This window comes from Cebus imitator, unplaced genomic scaffold (assembly GCF_001604975.1).
Source record: "Cebus imitator isolate Cc_AM_T3 unplaced genomic scaffold, Cebus_imitator-1.0 Scaffold307, whole genome shotgun sequence".
NCBI classification, from domain to species: Eukaryota; Metazoa; Chordata; class Mammalia; order Primates; family Cebidae; genus Cebus; species Cebus imitator.
This window is the reverse complement of record NW_016107622.1, coordinates 814,272-828,039: the sequence shown is the minus strand read 5'-3', so window position 1 is coordinate 828,039 and position 13,768 is coordinate 814,272.

Here is a 13,768-nt window from a genome sequence, read left to right as displayed (position 1 = left end):
TAACCCAAATGACAACCCTTAATAAAATATATTTAAAATTTTTATTTCAGTATTTCTTTAAAATATTAACTATTCAATGTTTAATTCATGTTTCATTTTAGCTCACTAATGTGTATTTGATTTAAACCATTTTTTGTGTTTGAATCATTTATATTCATAATATATATTTCATTAATTATTAATAAATTATTCAGAATGGTTTTTTAACCAAGTTCTTTTAGATTAGTAGTTTTCCGTAAAACTCCTCAAAATTATTTGTTAGACACTGAATGCCAGTTATTACATGATCACATTGATAATTTTCATCTTTAGTGTAACGAAAATTTCTAAACACAATGTGTCAAAGATACGACAAGTTTTTTTCTTTTCCAAATGTAGTGGTCTTTCAGAAAACTGAAGCCCCTTGTGCTAGAAAATAAAAATATGAGGGACTGCCATGGTGGCTCAAGCCTGTAATTCTAACACTTTGGGAGGCCAGGTGGGCGGATCATGAGGTCAGGAGTTCGAGACCAGACTGACCAACATGGTGAAACCCCACCTCTTTTAAAAATACAAAAATTATCCGGGCCTGCTGGTGAGTGCCTATAATCCTAGCTACTCAGGAGGCTGAAGCAGGACAATCGCTTGAACCTGGGAGGCGGAGGTTGCGGTGAGCCAAGATCACACCACTTCCCTCCAACCTGGGTGACAGAGCAAAACTCAGACTCAAAAAAAAGAAAAAACAAAGAAAAGAAAAGAAATATGAGGGTTCCTAACCAATACATTTGCTACAAGTTTGATCATTATATTTAAGGCAATTCACATCAAAATCTTTTGCAACCATTCTTCCAATTTTTGAGATTTGATTTCTGTTTCTATTCTTAGGTTTCCATCTGCCTGTGCTTTAAATACTTTTTCATAACCTGTCTGAAATGTTGTATTTTTGTAAAAGTTCTCATCAACTCAAAGGATATTAGACCTGGAAGGACTTTTGGAAATATTGTAGCCCAGTAGAATATTTTTCCACCCAACACATCTGAAGGGTATACCACACTTCTGTTAGCAATTGTGGCTCACTTACTGTTCAATGGTGAGGCCATGCACTTATGGGGAAAGGAGCAGGGAGGGACATTTAACGGAATTTGCATGGACAATGGGCGTGTATAGTTTTAAAAGCTACCCAAGAGATTTGGATGTGCCCCTTCCTGTTGAGAATCCTCATTCTGCAAGTAAAGTGATGCGGGAACAAGAGAATTGTAGCTGTTTTTAGTGGAAGTGGAAACAGAACCAAAGGCCTCTGACTCACAGTCAAATGCCTTTTCTTCAACACCATACTCAAGTCCCATAACATTTGGACTTCCTTGTTTCCAAGGAATATAAATGGACTTTGGTTAACTTAATTTAAAAAGACATTTTTATCTACAAAGCATAGTTCATGGAATTGAGAAGCAAAGTGGAAGAGCCAGGTTTCAGAGCAGCTCTGAGCATTCGCCTCCTGTAATGAAGAGAACTTCACTCACTGCCAGTCTGAATCAGAGCAACAGTTTGTATGTCATTCTGCTTAAAAATCAAATTCAGTCCAGCGGGGACATGTGCCCATCCTCTGGCAGGAGTGGAATGGAGTACCCTTATCAGAAGTCTCACCAAGACTAAGGAAGAATTGGTTTCCCAAAGAATGACTAGGGTGTTGTTACCCAAGGTAAGAAGAATTGGTAGTGGGCAGCCACAGCAATACATGTCTGCTAAAGCTCCCTTCCTGAGAGACGTCTCATTCCAAAAGAGTCTTCAAAGCTTCCTCTGTAACAAACAGTCCTGACATAATTTCTAGATGCCTGGGCATGGTCACAGCAGAGATTCTCTTCCTTGGCACCTGCCATTCTCCCACTTGAGGCATCCTTGCCCTTTTCCTGTACCCAGCAGATGGGATAATGCACACAATGGAGGAGATATTACTGGAAAGAAACTTTGCAGAAAGGAATAAAGTAAGAGTGAACAAAAACTGAGCAGGACACATTTAGCACTGAAGGCGAACAATTTGTGAGAATTTGTATCAGTTTCTCTGCTCTCAGAGCATTTCCTGAGGAGCAGGTATAGAAAATGGGAGCCCATGTGCAGCAGATTAGTGGTGATGTAAAGACCTCTGATAGCATATCACTTACCGACGGAGACCAGAGTTGTGCAATGGCCAGCCCAGGTGACGAAAGACTTTTCTCCTAGCTCTGTTCTTCCCTCTAGTCTGAATGAAGCCACTAGAGACTGGAGTTGGTGGTGGAGAATCAAGTAGGAATAGTGACTTATCACGGGAGTGAGGGAGGGGCTGGGCAGTTGTGGTGAGATTGTAGTTTCCATCTTGCTGATGGGGTCCAGGTGGAGGGGGGCAGCTGAAGGGAGCCGAAGGAGTGAGGCTCAGCTGCTGGAAGTTGTTGTATCAAAGAGCTGCTTCTCAGGGTGTGTGGAAACATAGCCATACGTAGCCTCAAAGGTTGTGTCCATTGGAAGGACTTTCTGTATTCAGGATTCAGTTTTGGAGTCTGGGGGCAGCCGCCTCAACTGTGTGGCTGAGGTGAGGTGGACTGAAAGTTGGCAGCATACGAGCCACGTCTATATTCAGAAAAAAAGTCACTCCCTCAGTTTTAAGAAATGTCAGAAAAATATGAATATAAAATATAAAGTGATGAGATTGATAAGTTATTGCCTTGAGTTATACCTAGAGTCAAATTATATTGGAGCTTCAGCTAGAAATTCCAGCCTAAAGTTCTTTCCTGGGAGGGTTGTTTTTTCTGCCTGCATATATTAATGCACTATGCTCTGAAAATACACTTGCTGGAGAGAATTTCAGCCTGTGAGCCTGACGAACTCACTACATTAACGTTTAAAAGCTATAAAATGGAAGAAAAGTGACAAACCAATTGCCTGGGATGCTAATGGGTCAAGACCTTTATGAGACGGGCAGTTTTCAGAGCTGTAATCCATGGCACGAAATGCAAAAATGTTTTTCCTGTGTGAAACACAGCAATACAGTTTTACAGATGTCTGTGGGATTTGGTGCTACTGAAAACCGGAAGAGTCAGACAGCCTAGGAAAGCGAAGTAGGAGCCAGCTAAGGAGAAAGCCCAGCTGAAATAAGTGAAGAGCAACTAAAACCTCTGGGGAGTCTCATCTCAGCGCTGAGCTGCATACCCACCGTGAGCCGCTTCCTAAGCTTCCCTGGAAACACTATGGTCTCAATGTCACCTCAGCAAAGGCTGGGCCTGCTTAGCTGTGAGGGAGATTTCAGCCATTAGGAGAAGAGATTCATTTACTCAACAGAGGAAAATTTTCTGTCCCCTAAACATCCTGTAGAAACTCTTCTTACAGTTTTTTTTTTTTTAATTGTTTTACCTTTCTTTTCACAAGATATATTTACTCTGGGAATATAATGACAGTAAAAAATTATTAAGAAATCCATGTACATTTCCTACAACCACAAAACATAAATCACCCTCAAAATTTTGTCAGTTCATCTATTGTGTAACAAATCATCTATATTTTAATAACATAAAAAGTATATCGTGTAACGCTCTAAACTTATAAGTAAAAGCAGTCAAAACAGCTTCTCTCAGGAAATATGGGACAACTTATTCTGAAATATAAATACTCTTAACGAGGCTAAAAGCTGCCATGTGAAAACTGTTCCTATAGAGGCAACACTCAACTATCTGTGCCTCATCTCCCCATGTTATCTTTATTCTTCAGGCTTTCTGCCATTCCTCTATTTATCTGCTTGGTTTTTAATTCTTGCAAGTCATTGACACCTTTGTTGCTCAATGTATCCTACTTCTGGGTAATAGGAAGAATCTGTGAAAACTGGAGTTATGTATATATCCATATAAAATCCTATACATACCAAAAGCCATAGTTACAGTGGTCAAATTTTCATAAGAAAAGCATTGAGAAAATTCCAAGTTGTGAGATTAGGCATCAACTAACGTAGTTCTGTGTTTAATATAAGCACAAATGTTAGAAAATTGTTGTGCTAATGATAAATCTGCATTTGAAAAAAAACCTGCCTGTTTTGAAAAAGATGCACAGCCTTCACTGAGAATATTGTATCCTAAAGTGATGCTTCTATTTAGAAAGAACTCATCTAGGATGTCTAAGCTGGGAATTTTATATTCGTCTTTTTGCTGACAGTTGTACCCATGACCTCCATCCGTAAGTGAACAGGATCAAAACAGTGGTTTCATGATCTGCAGCCGGGAGTGGGTGGTGATGGCATGCGGCTATAGGGCCCAGAACACAGTGAAACCAAAGCCAGTCATCTGGCGTAAGTCAGGCTGCAGAAGCAAGTGACTATGTCAAGTCTGAAGAAGAGGATGGAGAGCAGGAATGGAAATCAAATCAATGGCTTTGCAATTGGGGTCAGAGCAGCATAAGCAAATGGGCTTGGGAGCCTGGAGAGTTACCTGAGCAACAGAGCTTGGGGGATGCAGTTCTCTCTGGAGTGTCAGCAACAAAGCTGGTGGGAGGCAGAGAAGCTATTATGGTTTCTGAAGAGTCAGGAACAAAGTAACCATCACAGGTGCATTTTCGGAATAAAATAAGCTAATGTACATGACAGCACTTTGTAAAATGTAACACAAATGAGAGGAGTCATTATTGTTATTAACGTCATTATCATCATCGCATAGCTCTGAACACATCATAAGCCTATTCGATGGAAAAGAATGAAAAGAAATGATAAGAACCTGATTCTTCACCCAACAATTTAGAAGCAAAATATCAGGCACAGATATAACTGGAAGTAAAATCACTTAACTAATATGTGCAAAATCTAAATTAAAAGGCTATTCTGTGTGCACATTCAGGGAAAAATTATGTCAGTAACGGAAGGCTAGAGTATCTGTGGATCTATCAGTTGAGAATTTTTGGAGTAAAATGAGTAATCCTCTGAGAAATGTGGAAAGACTTCACAGATCAGGAGAGACTTCAGAATCTCTTTAAATTTTATGAAAGGCAGCAGTATGGCTCAGGTGAAAACCAGTACATTGTCAGCCCATTCATTTTAACATATTGAATGTTCTCCATTTCTTTTGATGTGTTCTGTTCCAGCCAATGAAAGTAAAATTCTCTGACAGCAAACCCTGTCAGATCTTGCATGCTTCCCAGAATAGTGCTAAGTACTCTGTAGGTATTCAGTGAGTAGTTGGCGATTATGACTAAAGTGACAGTGTGGTCAGAGCATGACCCAGTTTTGACAAAGGATGCAACGTAGGTGGAGTGCATGGGTAGAGTGAACAAGAAACAGGAGACCAAGTAGGATACAGGGGGGGAACAGTGAACCAAAGAGGCCTTTGAAGGAAAGTGGTTTAAAAAATAACCTTTTTAGAAATGGAGAAGCCACAATAGAACTTTCTACAATAAAACACTAGAGAATAAACAATAGGCCGAAAAGAGCTATGACAGCACTAGTGGGTAGACAGAGGGAAAGATAGCATCTTTTCAAAGGCAGGAAGTCCAGTGAGGAGAAATTACAGAATGGATTCAGGATTGAGGAGGAAAGTGCTGTCCAGAATTTGCCATCCACATTGGACTTGCAGATCCGAGGATGGAGAAGAGCCAGAGAGTAGATGGTGCTATTAGGGTAGCAGGATGTGAACACAGGACTCTTAGTTTTGTCTGAAGACTAAAAGGAGGAGGGCAAAAGAGAGGTGATAAGTATTTCTCCTAATATTTCAAAGTCTAATAGATCCTCCATGGGAAATTAAAAAGGAAATAAAGACAAGGGAAAAATCTAGGGATATTTAGGATGTTAAATTTACAGAGTCTAGACTAGTTTTGAAGATAATTTCTTCAGCAGAAGTGAATCAACTGCTATGATCATCTTTGCCACCCCGTCCCCAACACAGGGCAAAGGAGACCTGTGAATGTACCTATTCCCCACTCAAAGCAGAGAACATGAGCTTCAAGAAGGCCACTTGGGAAGGTTAATTTAGAAATTCAGAGTTCATGAGGTATAGGGACTGGTATCAAATCCACATCTTAAAAAATCCAAAAGGCAAAAGATGGTGGCTGGCCAGGTATCCAGGAGTGCAGAAAAGAAAGGGCTGCTTTGGGCATGGCTGTACTTGTGCTGAAAGTGGAACTGAACGTGGGAAGAGTTGGCCTGGAGTACTTTAATCCTGCCCAAGAGGAGGAGCACCTCGGGTGCAGGGGACTGGAATCCAGCAGCGTGAAGCTTAGCTAGCACCCACACCATATTATGGCAGTATCAGTCAAGTAAGCTTCCCTGCCTTTACCATACCTCTCTCTCACTCAATCCATCTCTAAAACAAAGGAAAGACAATTTAGAGAAATAGAGTGGGAAGAGGCCAAGTACAAGGAAGGGAAAAAGGGAGGAGACCGCCTAAGCAACCCACCACTCCTCTCCCTTTGCCTACTGCAGGCTTCCAAACCAAGGAGGAAAAAATGTGTAAATGATTCAGTCTAGCTGTGAGGAGTTTTTACGTAAAAATAAACGATTTTTCAGGACCCAAGGCCTTGTAACTGTGGCCAATAGGTAGAAGTTACAGGGTTAATATTTTGAAGTTTCTTAGCATCATCGCAAGAACATAACATTTCCAGAATGATTGCATGGTCACTTTGAGTGCTGAAGGGGCTCTTGGTGGAGATATGGTAGAGATGATTTACCCATGGCTGGAAAACGAACCACATCTTTGGAGTTTTTCTAATTTGTCTGCTATTAAGATTCTTTTAGAACAATTTGTAAGACTCTATTCCTGCCTTCCTTCAAGTGCTGAATTTCACCTTGCAGGGTATGGTGATAATTTCAAACTACATAATAAAACTTTAAGTCTTCATTATATAAAGTTGTCATAAACCTTTAATGGCCCCTGTGAATGCTTCTGAAAATAATTTGGCTTGCTCTTTGCTCTTAATTGGGAATCATGCTCTGAAATACAACCAGGCAACTAAATTTTTACAAAGTTTTCTCCTGGACTTTCAAGACCTCCCTCTAGACATTCTCTGTATTTAATGACATCATTTTACTTAACCTGATTCAATGTAGTCACCTTCAAAATGATAACTGTTTTTCCCTGATTCTATGCATTATGCTTATACTATTCTTTTTTCAGTCACTATTGATTTCACTCCCCTTAGAAAATTGATGTCATAAAGAGCAAATCCTGGCTTTTGTCGCCATATCTAAATTACCATAGAATCCTTCACATCTTCTGAGCTGGGAGTAAGTGGTGGACTGGAGGTAAGGCTCAACAAATTACACCAGGGAAACCAGCTAGCAGAGAACCCCAGACGCCTTCCCCTTATCCTGTTGCCTTAGCCACTACTAAGGGCAAAGCCTACAGGACCTCTTGCAAAAACACGTTTTCTAGTTCCCTACAACTATGACAAGCACAACAGGATGCTCATTTATTTAGCGCAAGTCTGACAGAAGTCATACTTTTCTCTCTATTGAAGGGCAATAGAAAAGATGAGAAATAAACAGCATCCAAAGCCTCAATCCACTTCTTCAATCCCTCAGAGAATATATATTCTCAATTCTGAAAAATGTAAATCTGAAAAGATTCCTATACTTTAGCAGATTATAATCTAATCATGAATTTAGATTCTAATTTAATACATAATTGATTTTTGGCCAGAACAATGTTGAGAGCTAAAGGAATTCAGTAAAAGGGAATAATTAATCCTACAAAATCAGTTGATATGCCCAGATACGTAATTTACTTTCTCTCTTAATTATCCCCCACAGAGTACATCAATTTAATTCAGTAAACTTTTGTAAGGTGCTCATTGATATTTCAAATCCATCTATTAAATATATTTGTGAGAAATGTGTTTATATTATGTGCACTTTGATATTCAGCTATGCAGTTATTTAAAATTATGTTTATTCTATGTATAATCTAAATGTATATGCATGCTAGCATTGTCAAGATGAAGGTGAAATTCTTTATCAGGTCAAGTCTGTACCTGTGAAGGTGTTTTTAGAAGTCACACCTTCCTCTCATTCTATAACTACTATTGTAAAAAGGGCCAAGATGTTGATGTCGCACAGACATGAATTCAAACCTCAACTTTACTCCATCCTAATTGAATAGTTTTCGGCAAGGTTCTTACCCCTTTTTAGTATTAGTACAAAACAGCATATATAAAATGCTTGGCATATGCGAGTTGATAATTTTTGTAGCTGGTTAATGTTCCATGGGGTATCATTGTACTTACTTTTGTTTATGTTTGAACATTTTCTAATAAAATAATTTTAAAATACCTAGAATGTGCAGAATTTTATGTTCTAATTTTTTTTTACCATTCTCAAATATCATTTTTCCTTTCCAAACTTAATTGATTTCTTTTCATGAGCTGTTACACTGACTACGTGTGTCAATAATGTAAAATTGATCGTATTTTGCCTGAGTGAATTTGGACTGTTTTAAGTAATTATGGCCCAGCTCAATGTGTAATTAGATATGTAGCAAATATATCTTGATGATGATTGTTTCCATGCTTAAATCAATCAAGTCATTACGCCAGGAGCAGTATCAAGGTAAATATCATATTTGCACGTTTTATATATAAGTTCAAAAATAAGCTTATTAAGGAATGCATATTGTCATCATTGAAAGAGCTGATATCTTATAATCATGAGACTTGATTACTGATCATAAGTGACACTCTGTTTCAAAATTCACAATGTGTAGGTAGTATCTACTTCTATTATTCTGTGGCAGGCATTCTCATAGAGGAAATGTAAATAATCATCAGAATCTTCCTAGTTCACATAATAGATGAAAGATTCTGCATATCCCCCTCATTAACTTCCTTTATCTTCTATCTCTTGTTTTCTGGGTTCCCATCTTGCTTAACTACTAAGTTGAAACTGTGACATTATTAGAGAAAACTGGTCAGGTCATCTGCTAAATCTGTGTGAAATATGCTATTCATAGCAAGAATTATTTTTAATAGACCAACAGCTTTCTAAGAATTGTAAGTGGGGCTGGGGAGAGTCACAAGTAATAGCAGGGGCTGCAAATGGAAACACAGTTTTAACATGTCTTTTTAAACCTGGCTGTCCCACCTCAAACTCTACTTGTTTCAGCAAGCATATTGTCTCACTATTGGTTTCGATCCCCCAAAACTGGCTTCTCTGTTTCTCACCATTAGCACCCTCATTCTCCAGGTTACTTGAGTTTGAAGACACAAAGTCAGTGTTGACTCTACCCAGGCATTGTCCATAACTAGCCCTTGCTAATTCTTCACTCAAAACATCTCCAACATCCATACCTATTTCTTTATTATTGACAACTTCCAGCAATAACTTTACGTAGGTCTTTATCCCTTCAAATTTAAATAACTCCAATGATGTTGTTACTTTAATTGTCCTACAGTATTAATAATTTCATCATGTCAGTCACAGGCTTTCTATTGCCTCAAAGGATCAAATTCCAGTTCCCAACAGGGCTTCGATTTACCCTCAATTATCTCACTAGTCATCTTTAGGATTATTCTTTTCAGTAATTCTCAGACACACTGTACTTGGTCATTCTTTCTTTATTACATTTTCCAGGAAAGCTCATGTTCCCCCATGTCTTCTTCAATCCCCACATTTACAAATCTTACCATTCTTCAAATCTAGTGCCATTTCATTCTCTAGGTCTTTTCTACAATTTCAAGCAACACTGACTTCACTCTTGCAACACTGTCTCTCATTAACCCTCATTTGGATACCTGATTATATTATTGTTTTATTTCCTAGGCGTATGTGGTAGCCACATCCAATAAGGCTCCTAATATCTATACCCTTCTTCCATACTGAATCATGGTTGACCTTTGGGGCCAACAGAGTGTGGCAGAAATGATGATGTGTTTCAAGCCAGGTCATTTATAAAAGGCGTTGCAACTGCCACCTTGCTCTCTTGGGTCAGGACACTCAGGCAGCCCTATGGAGAGGCCAACATAGATAGGAACCAAGTAGCCAGCATTAATTTGCCAGCCACATGAGTAAACCTCAGTGAAGTGGATTCTCTAGCCATGTTCAAGCCAAGAGGAGCTATCGCATGAGAGCCCTGAGCTAGAACTGCCCAGCCAATCCACTTCCACACTCCTGATTCACAGAAACTGTGAAAAATAATAATAAATGAGTATTACTGTTTTAAGCTACTAAGTTTTGGGGGTGATGCTTTAAATAATTAATTGAAAAAATTGTATTTTATAATTTGCTCCCCATCTACACTGCAAGCTCCTCAAGCATAGAACACTTCTTTGAAATTTTAAAATTTAGGCAATAATGTATATATTATTAAACATCATAGCATAATTAGATACTCATGTGGAATTAGAAAAAGGAAGCAACATATATTGACTGCCTACTAAGGTGCTTTATGTATACATGAAATTTATATACGTAAAAATTGCTACCTACATATAGAACCAGATATTCTCTAAAGAATAAAACATTGTACCCAAACTGCAAACTAATGAAGTCAGTTTTTTTCTTTTTGTCATTATTTCCCAGACTTTTCTTTTTTGAGATGAGGTATATGAAAGGATTTAATAAACTGTAAATTGTTCTACAGACATGTGACATCACAGATTGCATCAATTTATTTTCCTATCAACTTTTTTAAAGGATAATTAATACTTCTACTCTGGTCTTTCTTTTGCTTTTCTGAGACTAAAATTAGATATGGCACTGTGATATAAACACTTCTGATTTTCTCAAAATCCATTAAATGGCAAAGATAGAAAATTTTTGGTATCAGTACTTGCTGTGGTCTGAATGCTTGTGTTCCCCAAAGTTATTTTGTTGAAACCTAGACCCTAAGGAAATGGTATTAAAAAGGAGGCTTTTGCAAGATCATTAGGTCATGAGGGTGGAGCTCTCATGAATGGTATTAGTATCCTTATCAAAGAAGACTCAGCTAGAAAGTGCCATCTAGGAGGCAGAAAGCTCTCACCAGATGCTGAATATGCTGGTGCCTTGATCTGGGACTTCCCAGCCTCCAGAACTGTAAGACATAAATTTCTGCTGTTTATAAATTACCCAATCTAAGGAACTTTGGTTTAGTAGCCTGAACTAAGACAGGACATTGTCTTATTTGCTGGTGTATGCCCAGCAGATATCCATTTAAAGCTGTATCAGTCAAGTTCTCAGACTTGATTGGGATGAGATGGGATGAGATGGCCCACTTAAGTGGGTCATTGAGAAGAATTTAACATGGTTAAAGAAAACAAGTGAGGAAAGAGGAGAGAACCATTAATGAAACTCAGAGAGAGTAACATAACTGTAGTGGAAGGCCTGACAATGTAGTGTTTGGTAGAAAACGCAACCAACTGGTCTCAATCTAGCATGGAGGGGCCAAAGAAAAATCAATTCATGGACTTCTCCCTCCTTGTACATCTTGCTCTCCTGCCCATGGCCCATGCTGGCTGAATGCAAATCAAAGCCAGAGAGAAAGGGAGCTGGATAGTGCAGCTGTTACTGCTCATCCTCCTGGGGCACAGAGAAGGATGAAGAAGAACAGATAATTAACTGAGGGTGGACAATGGACAATGCCCAACTCAAAATGTAGTGTTATTTATATAATGGCAAATAACCTTAATGATGTTCAGTAGACACAGAAATAAGAGATATTTTTCAAAGGACAGCAAGACACTGAGTCTCAAAACGGGAAGAGTTTCAAATATGAGACAAAAAGGAGAAATAAGGGATCATTGTCCTCAAATAGCATGAATGTGAGGAAGTAAGTTTTGCTTTTTTAATTATGAAAAATTGCTTTAAGTTCCAAAGAGAATATTAAATGTAAAATTATCTTATGTCAATGCCCTTTAAACTGGTTAGATAAAATTTAGCTATTTAGCTACATGAACATGTGACCTTACCCAGGGGATATTGAAATATCACCTTAGAAACAAGCTTCAGTCAAACTGACAGCATTCTGTATCCATTTATAACTTCCTGACTTGATCACAATTTTTAAAGAATAATTTTAGTAGCCTTTGCCTATGTTTGATGTGAATAAAAGGTTCATGTCCTAATAACCAAAAAAATTCTAAAACATCTTTCAATTTGAACCGCAAAATTTATTTAAAGCTATAAAGGGAAACAATTTTTAGACTGATAACTTGGAAAAAGCTGCTAAATAGCATTTTAGTTTACTTCATAAAGTACATCTAGAATTTAAAGTTGTGAAAACTCCTCATAATTATAGGAAAGCTGATAATTTTCTTATATTTTGCATAGGTGTGCAGAACTTGCACTAAATATACATTTATACCATAGCCTTTTTTCAGTTTGCTCTTGTTATGTCAATGAGACAAGATAAGCCTTTGAAGTATTATTGAATTGTATGGCTAATTTTAGAGGCTCTTCTAGAATTAAGCAGGCACTGACAGGAGTCTCTTAGTTGCAGGCCCAGAGATCATATTATGACAAATACAAGTACTATGCAAATTTAGTGGAAATGCCTAAGCTTGCTCAAATTACAGCCAATGTTTTAAATACTTTTAGTGCATGTCATTTGTCTCAATATATAATGGCCATATATATGGATATGGTTTCATCAGAAAGATATCTCAAATGTTCCTTATCATCTGTACCAATCACAGTGGCTTTTCTTTTTCAGATTTGGAAAACTTTACTGCTTAAGGCAAGGGTTAATGAAATAAGACCCTGGGTTCAGCCAGGGATCACACTGTCAGCACCTGCACACTTTGCATTGCCACTAGGCATGGTTCTGCATTTCCCACCACTTCCCTAGCTCCTTTCCCACTGAACTTTCTAGTCTCCACTATATCCTTTGGCAAATGATTGCTTCTTCTAGATGAGTGGTTCTCAGATTTGAGCATGCAAAAGAATCGCCTGGAGGGCTTATTAAAACACATCTACTCCCAGAGTTTCTAATTCACTAAGTCTGAAATATGACCTAAGGATTTGCATTTCTAATGACTTCCCATGTGACCTTGATGTTGTTGGTGGGGTCAATACTTTGAGAACCATTGCTCTCACCTATCCCTGGGAAGTTTTCTAGCCTGAAGGCAACACCAGTCAAAAATAATTGCCATATTCACACTTTTAAGACATTTGATTTTCCTGAAAATCCACTGACTTTGAACAAGTGTCCTTGTTTACGCTGCATTCACACCGCCTGCCTAGGCTATTGCAGTTTATCTGACAATTTGGTAGCTGCCGTTAGAGGAAGAAACTGTAGTCAGTTGAAAAGCAACTATAATGTATGTATATACATCCACTGAAACGCCTTATCAGACATCATTCTTACTACCACTTTTACGTTGCCTCCTTAAGAGTGGAAATTAAATTACAACAGATGATGCAGTTTCAATAGCAGTGCTATTATTCTGAAGCACTGCCATCAGAAGTATAGATCTAGCATGATGTTAACTTTTTGTATGCAAAAAGAAAAATATTGAGGCTTCTTGTATATTATATTAGAGAATTTAGCAACTTAGGTGATCACTTTGCCATGGCTACCATACTGTTGTGGAGGAAGATGAAAATGAGTGATTTTATTTCATTTTAAAACTAATCAGATTAAAAAGAAATACTTTGGTTGTACAAAAAGCAGCAGACTTTGGTGGCAGCAGTCTTTAACTATTGAGTATTGAAAATAATTTCAGAGGCATGCACTAATAACCTAAACAAATTGTTTGTATATTTGCATGGTATAAAAAAGATAGACAGAGTTTAAATAATACACAATGTGTGTGTGTGTGTGTGTGTGCATGTGTGTAGGTATCTTCATCTTCATGATTAATAAGTTCTAAGAGATTT